The sequence below is a fragment of the Pleurodeles waltl genome, chromosome 2_2 (assembly GCF_031143425.1).
Source record: "Pleurodeles waltl isolate 20211129_DDA chromosome 2_2, aPleWal1.hap1.20221129, whole genome shotgun sequence".
In the NCBI taxonomy this organism is placed as follows: Eukaryota; Metazoa; Chordata; class Amphibia; order Caudata; family Salamandridae; genus Pleurodeles; species Pleurodeles waltl.
In genome coordinates, this window is record NC_090439.1 from 263,982,943 (window position 1) to 264,000,226 (window position 17,284).

Consider the following 17,284-nt stretch of genomic DNA (forward strand, 5'->3'; position numbering starts at 1 on the left):
AGGTTTATGTACCACTCTGGTGCGCAGGTGCCTCACCAAGGCTCGTCAGCCCGTTAGCTCAAGGGAGCCGTCATTCGACACAGTGCAAAAAAAATGGAGCACACTGCCTCACACTCCAGCAAAAAGTTGGTCCGAATGCATCTTGGTAAATGCAGTCAGATTCGTTTCACATAAAAAAAACTAATCAAAGTCTATCACCTTAGTAGGTGCAGCAAGTGCTGTGTATGTCTGGACACCTGTTTCTGGGTTTCGCCCGTCATCAGCAGAGAGCAGCATATTTTGTGGGGTTGCTTGAAATGCCACCAAACGTCTTTTCAGGTTTATATACCACTCTGGTGCGCAGGTGCCTCACCAAGGCTCGTCAGCCCGTTAGCTCAAAGGAGCCGTCATTCGACACAGTGCAAAAAAAATGGAGCACACTGCCTCACACTCCAGCAAAAAGTTGGCCCCAATGCATCTTGGTAAATGCAGTCAGATTCGTTTCACATTAACAAAATTAATCAAAGTCTTTCACCTTAGTAGGTGCAGCAAGTGCTGTGTATCTCTGGACACCTGTTTCTGGGTTTCGCCCGTCATCAGCAGAGAGCAGCATATTTTGTGGGGTTGCTTGAAATGCCACCAAACGTCTTTTCAGGTTTATGTACCACTCTGGTGCCATGGTGCCTCACCAAGGCTCGTCAGCCCGTTAGCTCAAGGGAGCCGTCATTCGACACAGTGCAAAAAAAATGGAGCACACTGCCTCACACTCCAGCAAAAAGTTGGCCCCAATGCATCTTGGTAAATGCAGTCAGATTCGTTTCACATTAACAAAAGTAATCAAAGTCTTTCTCCTTAGTAGGTGCAGCAAGTGCTGTGTATCTCTGGACACGTGGTTCTGGGTTTCGCCCGTCATCAGCAGAGAGCAGCATATTTTGTGGGGTTGCTTGAAATGCCACCAAATGTCTTTTCAGGTTTATGTACCACTCTGGTGCGCAGGTGCCTCACCAAGGCTCGTCAGCCCGTTAGCTCAAGGGAGCCGTCATTGGACACAGTGCAAAAAAAAGGGAGCACACTGCCTCACACTCCAGCAAAAAGTTGGCCCCAATGCATCTTCGTAAATGCAGTCAGATTTGTTTCACATTAACAAAAGTAATCAAAGTCTTTCACCTTAGTAGGTGCAGCAAGTGCTGTGTTTCTCTGGATACGTGTTTCTGGGTTTCGCCCGTCATCAGCAGAGAGCAGCATATTTTGTGGGGTTGCTTGAAATGCCACCAAACGTCTTTTCAGGTTTATGTACCACTCTGGTGCCAGGTGCCTCACCAAGGCTCGTCAGCCCGTTAGCTCAAGGGAGCCATCATTGGACACAGTGCAAAAAAAAGGGAGCAAACTGCCTCACACTCCAGCAAAAAGTTGGCCCCAATGCATCTTGGTAAATGCAGTCAGATTCGTTTCACATTAACAAAAGTAATCAAAGTCTTTCACCTTAGTAGGTGCAGCAAGTGCTGTGTATCTCTGGACACGTGTTTCTGGGTTTCGCCCGTCATCAGCAGAGAGCAGCATATTTTGTGGGGTTGCTTGAAATGCCACCAAACGTCTTTTCAGGTTTATGTACCACTCTGGTGCCAGGTGCCTCACCAAGGCTCGTCAGCCCGTTAGCTCAAGGGAGCCGTCATTCGACACAGTGCAAAAAAAATGGAGCACACTGCCTCACACTCCAGCAAAAAGTTGGCCCCAATGCATCTTGGTAAATGCAGTCAGATTCGTTTCACATTAACAAAAGTAATCAAAGTCTTTCTCCTTAGTAGGTGCAGCAAGTGCTGTGTATCTCTGGACACGTGGTTCTGGGTTTCGCCCGTCATCAGCAGAGAGCAGCATATTTTGTGGGGTTGCTTGAAATGCCACCAAATGTCTTTTCAGGTTTATGTACCACTCTGGTGCGCAGGTGCCTCACCAAGGCTCGTCAGCCCGTTAGCTCAAGGGAGCCGTCATTGGACACAGTGCAAAAAAAAGGGAGCACACTGCCTCACACTCCAGCAAAAAGTTGGCCCCAATGCATCTTCGTAAATGCAGTCAGATTTGTTTCACATTAACAAAAGTAATCAAAGTCTTTCACCTTAGTAGGTGCAGCAAGTGCTGTGTTTCTCTGGATACGTGTTTCTGGGTTTCGCCCGTCATCAGCAGAGAGCAGCATATTTTGTGGGGTTGCTTGAAATGCCACCAAACGTCTTTTCAGGTTTATGTACCACTCTGGTGCCAGGTGCCTCACCAAGGCTCGTCAGCCCGTTAGCTCAAGGGAGCCATCATTGGACACAGTGCAAAAAAAAGGGAGCAAACTGCCTCACACTCCAGCAAAAAGTTGGCCCCAATGCATCTTGGTAAATGCAGTCAGATTCGTTTCACATTAACAAAAGTAATCAAAGTCTTTCACCTTAGTAGGTGCAGCAAGTGCTGTGTATCTCTGGACACGTGTTTCTGGGTTTCGCCCGTCATCAGCAGAGAGCAGCATATTTTGTGGGGTTGCTTGAAATGCCACCAAACGTCTTTTCAGGTTTATGTACCACTCTGGTGCGCAGGTGCCTCACCAAGGCTCGTCAGCCCGTTAGCTCAAGGGAGCCGTCATTCGACACAGTGCAAAAAAAATGGAGCACACTGCCTCACACTCCAGCAAATAGTTGGCCCCAATGCATCTTGGTAAATGCAGTCAGATTCGTTTCACATTAACAAAAGTAATCAAAGTCTTTCTCCTTAGTAGGTGCAGCAAGTGCTGTGTATCTCTGGACACGTGTTTCTGGGTTTCGCCCGTCATCAGCAGAGAGCAGCATATTTTGTGGGGTTGCTTGAAATGCCACCAAATGTCTTTTCAGGTTTATGTACCACTCTGGTGCGCAGGTGCCTCACCAAGGCTCGTCAGCCCGTTAGCTCAAGGGAGCCGTCATTGGACACAGTGCAAAAAAAAGGGAGCACACTGCCTCACACTCCAGCAAAAAGTTGGCCAAAATGCATCTTGGTAAATGCACTCAGATTCGTTTCACATTAACAAAAGTAATCAAAGTCTTTCACCTTAGTAGGTGCAGCAAGTGCTGTGTATCACTGGATACGTGTTTCTGGGTTTCGCCCGTCATCAACAGAGAGCAGCATATTTTGTGGGGTTGCTTGAAATGCCACCAAACGTCTTTTCAGGTTTATGTACCACTCTGGTGCCAGGTGCCTCACCAAGGCTCGTCAGCCCGTAAGCTCAAGGGAGCCGAAATTCGACACAGTGCAAAAAAAAGGGAGCACACTGCCTCACACTCCAGCAAAAAGTTGGCCCCAATGCATCTTGGTAAATGCAGTCAGATTTGTTTCACATTAACATAAGTAATCAAAGTCTTTCACCTTTGTAGGTGCAGCAAGTGCTGAGTATCTCTGGACATGTGTTTCTGGGTTTCGCCTATCATCAGCAGAGAGCAGCATATTTTGTGGGGTTGCTTGAAATGCCACCAAACGTCTTTTCAGGTTTATGTACCACTCTGGTGCGCATGTGCCTCACCAAGGCTTGTCAGCCCGTTAGCTCAAGGCAGCCGTCATTCGACACAGTGCAAAAAAAAGGGAGCACACAGCCTCACACTCCAGCAAAAAGTTGGCCCCAATGCATCTTGGTAAATGCAGTCAGATTCGTTTCACATTAACAAAAGTAATCAAAGTCTTCACCTTAGTAGGTGCAGCAAGTGCTGTGTATCTCTGGACACGTGTTTCTGGGTTTCGCCCGTCATCAGCAGAGAGCAGCATATTTTGTGGGGTTGCTTGAAATGCCACCAAACGTCTTTTCAGGTTTATGTACCACTCTGGTGCGCATGTGCCTCACCAAGGCTCGTCAGCCCATTAGCTCAAGGGAGCCGTCATTCGACACGGTGCAAAAAAAAGGCAGCACACTGCCTCACATTCCAGCAAAAAGTTGGCCCCAATGCATCTTGGTAAATGCAGTCAGATTCGTTTCACATTAACAAAAGTAATCAAAGTCTTTCACCTTAGTAGGTGCAGCAAGTGCTGTGTATCTCTGGACACGTGTTTCTGGGTTTCGCCCGTCATCAGCAGAGAGCAGCATATGTTGTGGGGTTGCTTGAAATGCCACCAAACGTCTTTTCAGGTTTATGTACCACTCTGGTGCGCAGGTGCCTCACCAAGGCTCGTCAGCCTGTTAGCTCAAGGGAGCCGTCATTCGACACAGTGCAAAAAAAAGGGAGCACACTGCCTCACACTCCAGCCAAATGTTTGCCCCAATGCATATTGGTAAATGCAGTCAGATTCGTTTCACATTAACAAAAGTAATCAAAGTCTTTCACCTTAGTAGGTGCAGCAAGTGCTGTGTATCTCTGGACACCTGTTTCTGGGTTTCGCCCGTCATCAGCAGAGAGCAGCATATTTTGTGGGGTTGCTTGAAATGCCACCAAACGTCTTTTCAGGTTTATGTACCACTCTAGTGGGCAGGTGCCTCACCAAGGCTCGTCAGCCCGTTAGCTCAAGGGAGCCGTCATTCGACACAGTACAAAAAAAAGGGAGCACACTGCCTCACACTCCAGCAAAAAGTTGGCCCCAATGCATCTTGGTAAATGCAGTCAGATTCGTTTCACATTAACAAAAGTAATCAAAGTCTTTCTCCTTAGTAGGTGCAGCAAGTGCTGTGTATCTCTGGACACGTGTTTCTGGGTTTCGCCCGTCATCAGCAGAGAGCAGCATATTTTGTGGGGTTGCTTGAAATGCCACCAAATGTCTTTTCAGGTTTATGTACCACTCTGGTGCGCAGGTGCCTCACCAAGGCTCGTCAGCCCGTTAGCTCAAGGGAGCCGTCATTGGACACAGTGCAAAAAAAAGGGAGCACACTGCCTCACACTCCAGCAAAAAGTTGGCCCCAATGCATCTTCGTAAATGCAGTCAGATTCGTTTCACATTAACAAAAGTAATCAAAGTCTTTCACCTTAGTAGGTGCAGCAAGTGCTGTGTTTCTCTGGATACGTGTTTCTGGGTTTCGCCCATCATCAGCAGAGAGCAGCATATTTTGTGGGGTTGCTTGAAATGCCACCAAACGTCTTTTCAGGTTTATGTACCACTCTGGTGCCAGGTGCCTCACCAAGGCTCGTCAGCCCGTTAGCTCAAGGGAGCCATCATTGGACACAGTGCAAAAAAAAGGGAGCAAACTGCCTCACACTCCAGCAAAAAGTTGGCCCCAATGCATCTTGGTAAATGCAGTCAGATTCGTTTCACATTAACAAAAGTAATCAAAGTCTTTCACCTTAGTAGGTGCAGCAAGTGCTGTGTATCTCTGGACACGTGTTTCTGGGTTTCGCCCGTCATCAGCAGAGAGCAGCATATTTTGTGGGGTTGCTTGAAATGCCACCAAACGTCTTTTCAGGTTTATGTACCACTCTGGTGCGCAGGTGCCTCACCAAGGCTCGTCAGCCCGTTAGCTCAAGGGAGCCGTCATTCGACACAGTGCAAAAAAAATGGAGCACACTGCCTCACACTCCAGCAAAAAGTTGGCCCCAATGCATCTTGGTAAATGCAGTCAGATTCGTTTCACATTAACAAAAGTAATCAAAGTCTTTCTCCTTAGTAGGTGCAGCAAGTGCTGTGTATCTCTGGACACGTGTTTCTGGGTTTCGCCCGTCATCAGCAGAGAGCAGCATATTTTGTGGGGTTGCTTGAAATGCCACCAAATGTCTTTTCAGGTTTATGTACCACTCTGGTGCGCAGGTGCCTCACCAAGGCTCGTCAGCCCGTTAGCTCAAGGGAGCCGTCATTGGACACAGTGCAAAAAAAAGGGAGCACACTGCCTCACACTCCAGCAAAAAGTTGGCCAAAATGCATCTTGGTAAATGCACTCAGATTCGTTTCACATTAACAAAAGTAATCAAAGTCTTTCACCTTAGTAGGGGCAGCAAGTGCTGTGTATCACTGGATACGTGTTTCTGGGTTTCGCCCGTCATCAACAGAGAGCAGCATATTTTGTGGGGTTGCTTGAAATGCCACCAAACGTCTTTTCAGGTTTATGTACCACTCTGGTGCCAGGTGCCTCACCAAGGCTCGTCAGCCCGTTAGCTCAAGGGAGCCGAAATTCGACACAGTGCAAAAAAAAGGGAGCACACTGCCTCACACTCCAGCAAAAAGTTGGCCCCAATGCATCTTGGTAAATGCAGTCAGATTTGTTTCACATTAACATAAGTAATCAAAGTCTTTCACCTTTGTAGGTGCAGCAAGTGCTGAGTATCTCTGGACATGTGTTTCTGGGTTTCGCCTATCATCAGCAGAGAGCAGCATATTTTGTGGGGTTGCTTGAAATGCCACCAAACGTCTTTTCAGGTTTATGTACCACTCTGGTGCGCATGTGCCTCACCAAGGCTCGTCAGCCCGTTAGCTCAAGGCAGCCGTCATTCGACACAGTGCAAAAAAAAGGGAGCACACAGCCTCACACTCCAGCAAAAAGTTGGCCCCAATGCATCTTGGTAAATGCAGTCAGATTCGTTTCACATTAACAAAAGTAATCAAAGTCTTTCACCTTAGTAGGTGCAGCAAGTGCTGTGTATCTCTGGACACGTGTTTCTGGGTTTCGCCCGTCATCAGCAGAGAGCAGCATATGTTGTGGGGTTGCTTGAAATGCCACCAAACGTCTTTTCAGGTTTATGTACCACTCTGGTGCGCAGGTGCCTCACCAAGGCTCGTCTGCCTGTTAGCTCAAGGGAGCCGTCATTCGACACAGTGCAAAAAAAAGGGAGCACACTGCCTCACACTCCAGCCAAATGTTTGCCCCAATGCATCTTGGTAAATGCAGTCAGATTCGTTTCACATTAACAAAAGTAATCAAAGTCTTTCACCTTAGTAGGTGCAGCAAGTGCTGTGTATCTCTGGACACGTGTTTCTGGGTTTCGCCCGTCATCAGCAGAGAGCAGCATATTTTGTGGGGTTGCTTGAAATGCCACCAAACGTCTTTTCAGGTTTATGTACCACTCTAGTGGGCAGGTGCCTCACCAAGGCTCGTCAGCCCGTTAGCTCAAGGGAGCCGTCATTCGACACAGTACAAAAAAAAGGGAGCACACTGCCTCACACTCCAGCAAAAAGTTGGCCCCAATGCATCTTGGTAAATGCAGTCAGATTCGTTTCACATTAACAAAAGTAATCAAAGTCTTTCTCCTTAGTAGGTGCAGCAAGTGCTGTGTATCTCTGGACACGTGTTTCTGGGTTTCGCCCGTCATCAGCAGAGAGCAGCATATTTTGTGGGGTTGCTTGAAATGCCACCAAATGTCTTTTCAGGTTTATGTACCACTCTGGTGCGCAGGTGCCTCACCAAGGCTCGTCAGCCCGTTAGCTCAAGGGAGCCGTCATTGGACACAGTGCAAAAAAAAGGGAGCACACTGCCTCACACTCCAGCAAAAAGTTGGCCCCAATGCATCTTCGTAAATGCAGTCAGATTCGTTTCACATTAACAAAAGTAATCAAAGTCTTTCACCTTAGTAGGTGCAGCAAGTGCTGTGTTTCTCTGGATACGTGTTTCTGGGTTTCGCCCGTCATCAGCAGAGAGCAGCATATTTTGTGGGGTTGCTTGAAATGCCACCAAACGTCTTTTCAGGTTTATGTACCACTCTGGTGCCAGGTGCCTCACCAAGGCTCGTCAGCCCGTTAGCTCAAGGGAGCCATCATTGGACACAGTGCAAAAAAAAGGGAGCAAACTGCCTCACACTCCAGCAAAAAGTTGGCCCCAATGCATCTTGGTAAATGCAGTCAGATTTGTTTCACATTAACAAAAGTAATCAAAGTCTTTCACCTTAGTAGGTGCAGCAAGTGCTGTGTATCTCTGGACACGTGTTTCTGGGTTTCGCCCGTCATCAGCAGAGAGCAGCATATTTTGTGGGGTTGCTTGAAATGCCACCAAACGTCTTTTCAGGTTTATGTACCACTCTGGTGCGCAGGTGCCTCACCAAGGCTCGTCTGCCCGTTAGCTCAAGGGAGCCGTCATTCGACACAGTGCAAAAAAAATGGAGCACACTGCCTCACACTCCAGCAAAAAGTTGGCCCCAATGCATCTTGGTAAATGCAGTCAGATTCGTTTCACATTAACAAAAGTAATCAAAGTCTTTCTCCTTAGTAGGTGCAGCAAGTGCTGTGTATCTCTGGACACGTGTTTCTGGGTTTCGCCCGTCATCAGCAGAGAGCAGCATATTTTGTGGGGTTGCTTGAAATGCCACCAAATGTCTTTTCAGGTTTATGTACCACTCTGGTGCGCAGGTGCCTCACCAAGGCTCGTCAGCCCGTTAGCTCAAGGGAGCCGTCATTGGACACAGTGCAAAAAAAAAGGAGCACACTGCCTCACACTCCAGCAAAAAGTTGGCCAAAATGCATCTTGGTAAATGCAGTCAGATTCGTTTCACATTAACAAAAGTAATCAAAGTCTTTCACCTTAGTAGGTGCAGCAAGTGCTGTGTATCACTGGATACGTGTTTCTGGGTTTCGCCCGTCATCAACAGAGAGCAGCATATTTTGTGGGGTTGCTTGAAATGCCACCAAACGTCTTTTCAGGTTTATGTACCACTCTGGTGCCAGGTGCCTCACCATGGCTCGTCAGCCCGTTAGCTCAAGGGAGCCGAAATTCGACACAGTGCAAAAAAAAGGGAGCACACTGCCTCACACTCCAGCAAAAAGTTGGCCCCAATGCATCTTGGTAAATGCAGTCAGATTTGTTTCACATTAACAAAAGTAATCAAAGTCTTTCACCTTTGTAGGTGCAGCAAGTGCTGAGTATCTCTGGACATGTGTTTCTGGGTTTCGCCTATCATCAGCAGAGAGCAGCATATTTTGTGGGGTTGCTTGAAATGCCACCAAACGTCTTTTCAGGTTTATGTACCACTCTGGTGCGCATGTGCCTCACCAAGGCTCGTCAGCCCGTTAGCTCAAGGGAGCCGTCATTCGACACAGTGCAAAAAAAAGGGAGCACACAGCCTCACACTCCAGCAAAAAGTTGGCCCCAATGCATCTTGGTAAATGCAGTCAGATTCGTTTCACATTAACAAAAGTAATCAAAGTCTTCACCTTAGTAGGTGCAGCAAGTGCTGTGTATCTCTGGACACGTGTTTCTGGGTTTCGCCCGTCATCAGCAGAGAGCAGCATATTTTGTGGGGTTGCTTGAAATGCCACCAAACGTCTTTTCAGGTTTATGTACCACTCTGGTGCGCATGTGCCTCACCAAGGCTGGTCAGCCCATTAGCTCAAGGGAGCCGTCATTCGACACGGTGCAAAAAAAAGGCAGCACACTGCCTCACATTCCAGCAAAAAGTTGGCCCCAATGCATCTTGGTAAATGCAGTCAGATTCGTTTCACATTAACAAAAGTAATCAAAGTCTTTCACCTTAGTAGGTGCAGCAAGTGCTGTGTATCTCTGGACACGTGTTTCGGGATTTCGCCCGTCATCAGCAGAGAGCAGCATATGTTGTGGGGTTGCTTGAAATGCCACCAAACGTCTTTTCAGGTTTATGTACCACTCTGGTGCGCAGGTGCCTCACCAAGGCTCGTCAGCCCGTTAGCTCAAGGGAGCCGTCATTCGACACAGTGCAAAAAAAATGGAGCACACTGCCTCACACTCCAGCAAAAAGTTGGCCCCAATGCATCTTGGTAAATGCAGTCAGATTCGTTTCACATTAACAAAAGTAATTAAAGTCTTTCACCTTAGTAGGTGCAGCAAGTGCTGTGTATCTCTGGACAAGTATTTCTGGGTTTCGCCCGTCATCAGCATAGAGCAGCATATTTTGTGGGGTTGCTGGAAATGCCACCAAACGTCTTTTCAGGTTTATGTACCACTCTGGTGCGCAGGTGCCTCACCAAGGCTCGTCAGTCCGTTACCTCAAGGGAGCCGTCATTCGACAAAGTGCAAAAAAAATGGAGCACACTGCCTCACACTCCAGCAAAAAGTTGGTCCGAATGCATCTTGGTAAATGCAGTCAGATTCGTTTCACATAAAAAAAACTAATCAAAGTCTATAACCTTAGTAGGTGCAGCAAGTGCTGTGTATGTCTGGACACCTGTTTCTGTGTTTCGCCCGTCATCAGCAGAGAGCAGCATATTTTGTGGGGTTGCTTGAAATGCCACCAAACGTCTTTTCAGGTTTATATACCACTCTGGTGCGCAGGTGCCTCACCAAGGCTCGTCAGCCCGTTAGCTCAAAGGAGCCGTCATTCGACACAGTGCAAAAAAAATGGAGCACACTGCCTCACACTCCAGCAAAAAGTTGGCCCCAATGCATCTTGGTAAATGCAGTCAGATTCGTTTCACATTAACAAAATTAATCAAAGTCTTTCACCTTAGTAGGTGCAGCAAGTGCTGTGTATCTCTGGACACCTGTTTCTGGGTTTCGCCCGTCATCAGCAGAGAGCAGCATATTTTGTGGGGTTGCTTGAAATGCCACCAAACGTCTTTTCAGGTTTATGTACCACTCTGGTGCCAGGTGCCTCACCAAGGCTCGTCAGCCCGTTAGCTCAAGGGAGCCGTCATTCGACACAGTGCAAAAAAAATGGAGCACACTACCTCACACTCCAGCAAAAAGTTGGCCCCAATGCATCTTGGTAAATGCAGTCAGATTCGTTTCACATTAACAAAAGTAATCAAAGTCTTTCTCCTTAGTAGGTGCAGCAAGTGCTGTGTATCTCTGGACACGTGTTTCTGGGTTTCGCCCGTCATCAGCAGAGAGCAGCATATTTTGTGGGGTTGCTTGAAATGCCACCAAATGTCTTTTCAGGTTTATGTACCACTCTGGTGCGCAGGTGCCTCACCAAGGCTCGTCAGCCCGTTAGCTCAAGGGAGCCGTCATTGGACACAGTGCAAAAAAAAGGGAGCACACTGCCTCACACTCCAGCAAAAAGTTGGCCCCAATGCATCTTCGTAAATGCAGTCAGATTTGTTTCACATTAACAAAAGTAATCAAAGTCTTTCACCTTAGTAGGTGCAGCAAGTGCTGTGTTTCTATGGATACGTGTTTCTGGGTTTCGCCCGTCATCAGCAGAGAGCAGCATATTTTGTGGGGTTGCTTGAAATGCCACCAAACGTCTTTTCAGGTTTATGTACCACTCTGGTGCCAGGTGCCTCACCAAGGCTCGTCAGCCCGTTAGCTCAAGGGAGCCATCATTGGACACAGTGCAAAAAAAAGGGAGCAAACTGCCTCACACTCCAGCAAAAAGTTGGCCCCAATGCATCTTGGTAAATGCAGTCAGATTCGTTTCACATTAACAAAAGTAATCAAAGTCTTTCACCTTAGTAGGTGCAGCAAGTGCTGTGTATCTCTGGACACGTGTTTCTGGGTTTCGCCCGTCATCAGCAGAGAGCAGCATATTTTGTGGGGTTGCTTGAAATGCCACCAAACGTCTTTTCAGGTTTATGTACCACTCTGGTGCGCAGGTGCCTCACCAAGGCTCGTCAGCCCGTTAGCTCAAGGGAGCCGTCATTCGACACAGTGCAAAAAAAATGGAGCACACTGCCTCACACTCCAGCAAAAAGTTGGCCCCAATGCATCTTGGTAAATGCAGTCAGATTCGTTTCACATTAACAAAAGTAATCAAAGTCTTTCTCCTTAGTAGGTGCAGCAAGTGCTGTGTATCTCTGGACACGTGTTTCTGGGTTTCGCCCGTCATCAGCAGAGAGCAGCATATTTTGTGGGGTTGCTTGAAATGCCACCAAATGTCTTTTCAGGTTTATGTACCACTCTGGTGCGCAGGTGCCTCACCAAGGCTCGTCAGCCCGTTAGCTCAAGGGAGCCGTCATTGGACACAGTGCAAAAAAAAGGGAGCACACTGCCTCACACTCCAGCAAAAAGTTGGCCAAAATGCATCTTGGTAAATGCACTTAGATTCGTTTCACATTAACAAAAGTAATCAAAGTCTTTCACCTTAGTAGGTGCAGCAAGTGCTGTGTATCACTGGATACGTGTTTCTGGGTTTCGCCCGTCATCAACAGAGAGCAGCATATTTTGTGGGGTTGCTTGAAATGCCACCAAACGTCTTTTCAGGTTTATGTACCACTCTGGTGCCAGGTGCCTCACCAAGGCTCGTCAGCCCGTTAGCTCAAGGGAGCCGAAATTCGACACAGTGCAAAAAAAAGGGAGCACACTGCCTCACACTCCAGCAAAAAGTTGGCCCCAATGCATCTTGGTAAATGCAGTCAGATTTGTTTCACATTAACATAAGTAATCAAAGTCTTTCACCTTTGTAGGTGCAGCAAGTGCTGAGTATCTCTGGACATGTGTTTCTGGGTTTCGCCTATCATCAGCAGAGAGCAGCATATTTTGTGGGGTTGCTTGAAATGCCACCAAACGTCTTTTCAGGTTTATGTACCACTCTGGTGCGCATGTGCCTCACCAAGGCTCGTCAGCCCATTAGCTCAAGGCAGCCGTCATTCGACACAGTGCAAAAAAAAGGGAGCACACAGCCTCACACTCCAGCAAAAAGTTGGCCCCAATGCATCTTGGTAAATGCAGTCAGATTCGTTTCACATTAACAAAAGTAATCAAAGTCTTCACCTTAGTAGGTGCAGCAAGTGCTGTGTATCTCTGGACACGTGTTTCTGGGTTTCGCCCGTCATCAGCAGAGAGCAGCATATTTTGTGGGGTTGCTTGAAATGCCACCAAACGTCTTTTCAGGTTTATGTACCACTCTGGTGCGCATGTGCCTCACCAAGGCTCGTCAGCCCATTAGCTCAAGGGAGCCGTTATTCGACACGGTGCAAAAAAAAGGCAGCACACTGCCTCACATTCCAGCAAAAAGTTGGCCCCAATGCATCTTGGTAAATGCAGTCAGATTCGTTTCACATTAACAAAAGTAATCAAAGTCTTTCACCTTAGTAGGTGCAGCAAGTGCTGTGTATCTCTGGACACGTGTTTCTGGGTTTCGCCCGTCATCAGCAGAGAGCAGCATATGTTGTGGGGTTGCTTGAAATGCCACCAAACGTCTTTTCAGGTTTATGTACCACTCTGGTGCGCAGGTGCCTCACCAAGGCTCGTCAGCCTGTTAGCTCAAGGGAGCCGTCATTCGACACAGTGCAAAAAAAAGGGAGCACACTGCCTCACACTCCAGCCAAATGTTTGCCCCAATGCATCTTGGTAAATGCAGTCAGATTCGTTTCACATTAACAAAAGTAATCAAAGTCTTTCACCTTAGTAGGTGCAGCAAGTGCTGTGTATCTCTGGACACGTGTTTCTGGGTTTCGCCCGTCATCAGCAGAGAGCAGCATATTTTGTGGGGTTGCTTGAAATGCCACCAAACGTCTTTTCAGGTTTATGTACCACTCTAGTGGGCAGGTGCCTCACCAAGGCTCGTCAGCCCGTTAGCTCAAGGGAGCCGTCATTCGACACAGTACAAAAAAAAGGGAGCACACTGCCTCACACTCCAGCAAAAAGTTGGCCCCAATGCATCTTGGTAAATGCAGTCAGATTCGTTTCACATTAACAAAAGTAATCAAAGTCTTTCTCCTTAGTAGGTGCAGCAAGTGCTGTGTATCTCTGGACACGTGTTTCTGGGTTTCGCCCGTCATCAGCAGAGAGCAGCATATTTTGTGGGGTTGCTTGAAATGCCACCAAATGTCTTTTCAGGTTTATGTACCACTCTGGTGCGCAGGTGCCTCACCAAGGCTCGTCAGCCCGTTAGCTCAAGGGAGCCGTCATTGGACACAGTGCAAAAAAAAGGGAGCACACTGCCTCACACTCCAGCAAAAAGTTGGCCCCAATGCATCTTCGTAAATGCAGTCAGATTCGTTTCACATTAACAAAAGTAATCAAAGTCTTTCACCTTAGTAGGTGCAGCAAGTGCTGTGTTTCTCTGGATACGTGTTTCTGGGTTTCGCCCGTCATCAGCAGAGAGCAGCATATTTTGTGGGGTTGCTTGAAATGCCACCAAACGTCTTTTCAGGTTTATGTACCACTCTGGTGCCAGGTGCCTCACCAAGGCTCGTCAGCCCGTTACCTCAAGGGAGCCATCATTGGACACAGTGCAAAAAAAAGGGAGCAAACTGCCTCACACTCCAGCAAAAAGTTGGCCCCAATGCATCTTGGTAAATGCAGTCAGATTTGTTTCACATTAACAAAAGTAATCAAAGTCTTTCACCTTAGTAGGTGCAGCAAGTGCTGTGTATCTCTGGACACGTGTTTCTGGGTTTCGCCCGTCATCAGCAGAGAGCAGCATATTTTGTGGGGTTGCTTGAAATGCCACCAAACGTCTTTTCAGGTTTATGTACCACTCTGGTGCGCAGGTGCCTCACCAAGGCTCGTCAGCCCGTTAGCTCAAGGGAGCCGTCATTCGACACAGTGCAAATAAAATGGAGCACACTGCCTCACACTCCAGCAAAAAGTTGGCCCCAATGCATCTTGGTAAATGCAGTCAGATTCGTTTCACATTAACAAAAGTAATCAAAGTCTTTCTCCTTAGTAGGTGCAGCAAGTGCTGTGTATCTCTGGACACGTGTTTCTGGGTTTCGCCCGTCATCAGCAGAGAGCAGCATATTTTGTGGGGTTGCTTGAAATGCCACCAAATGTCTTTTCAGGTTTATGTACCACTCTGGTGCGCAGGTGCCTCACCAAGGCTCGTCAGCCCGTTAGCTCAAGGGAGCCGTCATTGGACACAGTGCAAAAAAAAGGGAGCACACTGCCTCACACTCCAGCAAAAAGTTGGCCAAAATGCATCTTGGTAAATGCAGTCAGATTCGTTTCACATTAACAAAAGTAATCAAAGTCTTTCACCTTAGTAGGTGCAGCAAGTGCTGTGTATCACTGGATACGTGTTTCTGGGTTTCGCCCGTCATCAACAGAGAGCAGCATATTTTGTGGGGTTGCTTGAAATGCCACCAAACGTCTTTTCAGGTTTATGTACCACTCTGGTGCCAGGTGCCTCACCAAGGCTCGTCAGCCCGTTAGCTCAAGGGAGCCGAAATTCGACACAGTGCAAAAAAAAGTGAGCACACTGCCTCACACTCCAGCAAAAAGTTGGCCCCAATGCATCTTGGTAAATGCAGTCAGATTTGTTTCACATTAACAAAAGTAATCAAAGTCTTTCACCTTTGTAGGTGCAGCAAGTGCTGAGTATCTCTGGACATGTGTTTCTGGGTTTCGCCTATCATCAGCAGAGAGCAGCATATTTTGTGGGGTTGCTTGAAATGCCACCAAACGTCTTTTCAGGTTTATGTACCACTCTGGTGCGCATGTGCCTCACCAAGGCTCGTCAGCCCGTTAGCTCAAGGGAGCCGTCATTCGACACAGTGCAAAAAAAAGGGAGCACACAGCCTCACACTCCAGCAAAAAGTTGGCCCCAATGCATCTTGGTAAATGCAGTCAGATTCGTTTCACATTAACAAAAGTAATCAAAGTCTTCACCTTAGTAGGTGCAGCAAGTGCTGTGTATCTCTGGACACGTGTTTCTGGGTTTCGCCCGTCATCAGGAGAGAGCAGCATATTTTGTGGGGTTGCTTGAAATGTCACCAAACGTCTTTTCAGGTTTATGTACCACTCTGGTGCGCATGTGCCTCACCAAGGCTGGTCAGCCCATTAGCTCAAGGGAGCCGACATTCGACACGGTGCAAAAAAAAGGCAGCACACTGCCTCACATTCCAGCAAAAAGTTGGCCCCAATGCATCTTGGTAAATGCAGTCAGATTCGTTTCACATTAACAAAAGTAATCAAAGTCTTTCACCTTAGTAGGTGCAGCAAGTGCTGTGTATCTCTGGACACGTGTTTCTGGGTTTCGCCCGTCATCAGCAGAGAGCAGCATATGTTGTGGAGTTGCTTGAAATGCCACCAAACGTCTTTTCAGGTTTATGTACCACTCTGGTGCGCAGGTGCCTCACCAAGGCTCGTCAGCCTGTTAGCTCAAGGGAGCCGTCATTCGACACAGTGCAAAAAAGGGAGCACACTGCCTCACACTCCAGCCAAATGTTTGCCCCAATGCATCTTGGTAAATGCAGTCAGATTCGTTTCACATTAACAAAAGTAATCAAAGTCTTTCACCTTAGTAGGTGCAGCAAGTGCTGTGTATCTCTGGACACGTATTTCTGGGTTTCGCCCGTCATCAGCAGAGAGCAGCATATTTTGTGGGGTTGCTTGAAATGCCACCAAACGTCTTTTCAGGTTTATGTACCACTCTAGTGGCCAGGTGCCTCACCAAGGCTCGTCAGCCCGTTAGCTCAAGGGAGCCGTCATTCGACACAGTACAAAAAAAAGGGAGCACACTGCCTCACACTCCAGCAAAAAGTTGGCCCCAATGCATCTTGGTAAATGCAGTCAGATTCGTTTCACATTAACAAAAGTAATCAAAGTCTTTCACCTTAGTAGGTGCAGCAAGTGCTGTGTATCTCTGGACACGTGTTTCTGGGTTTCGCCCGTCATCAGGAGAGAGCAGCATATTTTGTGGGGTTGCTTGAAATGCCACCAAACGTCTTTTCAGGTTTATGTACCACTTTGGTGCGCAGGTGCCTCACCAAGGCTTGTCAGCCCGTTAGCTCAAGGGAGCCGTCATTCGACACAGTGCAAAAAAAAAGGGAGCACACTGCCTCACACTCCAGCAAAAAGTTGGTCCGAATGCATCTTGGTAAATGCAGTCAGATTCGTTTCACATTAACAAAAGTAATCAAAGTCTTTCACCTTAGTAGGTGCAGCAAGTGCTGTGTATCTCTGGACACGTGTTTCTGGGTTTCGCCCGTCATCAGCAGAGAGCAGCATATTTTGTGGGGTTGCTTGAAATGCCACCAAACGTCTTTTCAGGTTTATGTACCACTCTGGTGTGCAGGTGCCTCACCAAGGCTCGTCAGCCCGTTAGCTCAAGGGAGCCGTCATTCGACACAGTGCAAAAAAAATGGAGCACACTGCCTCACACTCCAGCAAAAAGTTGGCCCCAATGCATCTTGGTAAATGCAGTCAGATTCGTTTCACATTAACAAAAGTAATCAAAGTCTTTCTCCTTAGCAGGTGCAGCAAGTGCTGTGTATCTCTGGACACGTGTTTCTGGGTTTCGCCCGTCATCAGCAGAGAGCAGCATATTTTGTGGGGTTGCTTGAAATGCCACCAAATGTCTTTTCAGGTTTATGTACCACTCTGGTGCGCAGGTGCCTCACCAAGGCTCGTCAGCCCGTTAGCTCAAGGGAGCCGTCATTGGACACAGTGCAAAAAAAAGGGAGCACACTGCCTCACACTCCAGCAAAAAGTTGGCCCCAATGCATCTTCGTAAATGCAGTCAGATTCGTTTCACATTAACAAAAGTAATCAAAGTCTTTCACCTTAGTAGGTGCAGCAAGTGCTGTGTTTCTCTGGATACGT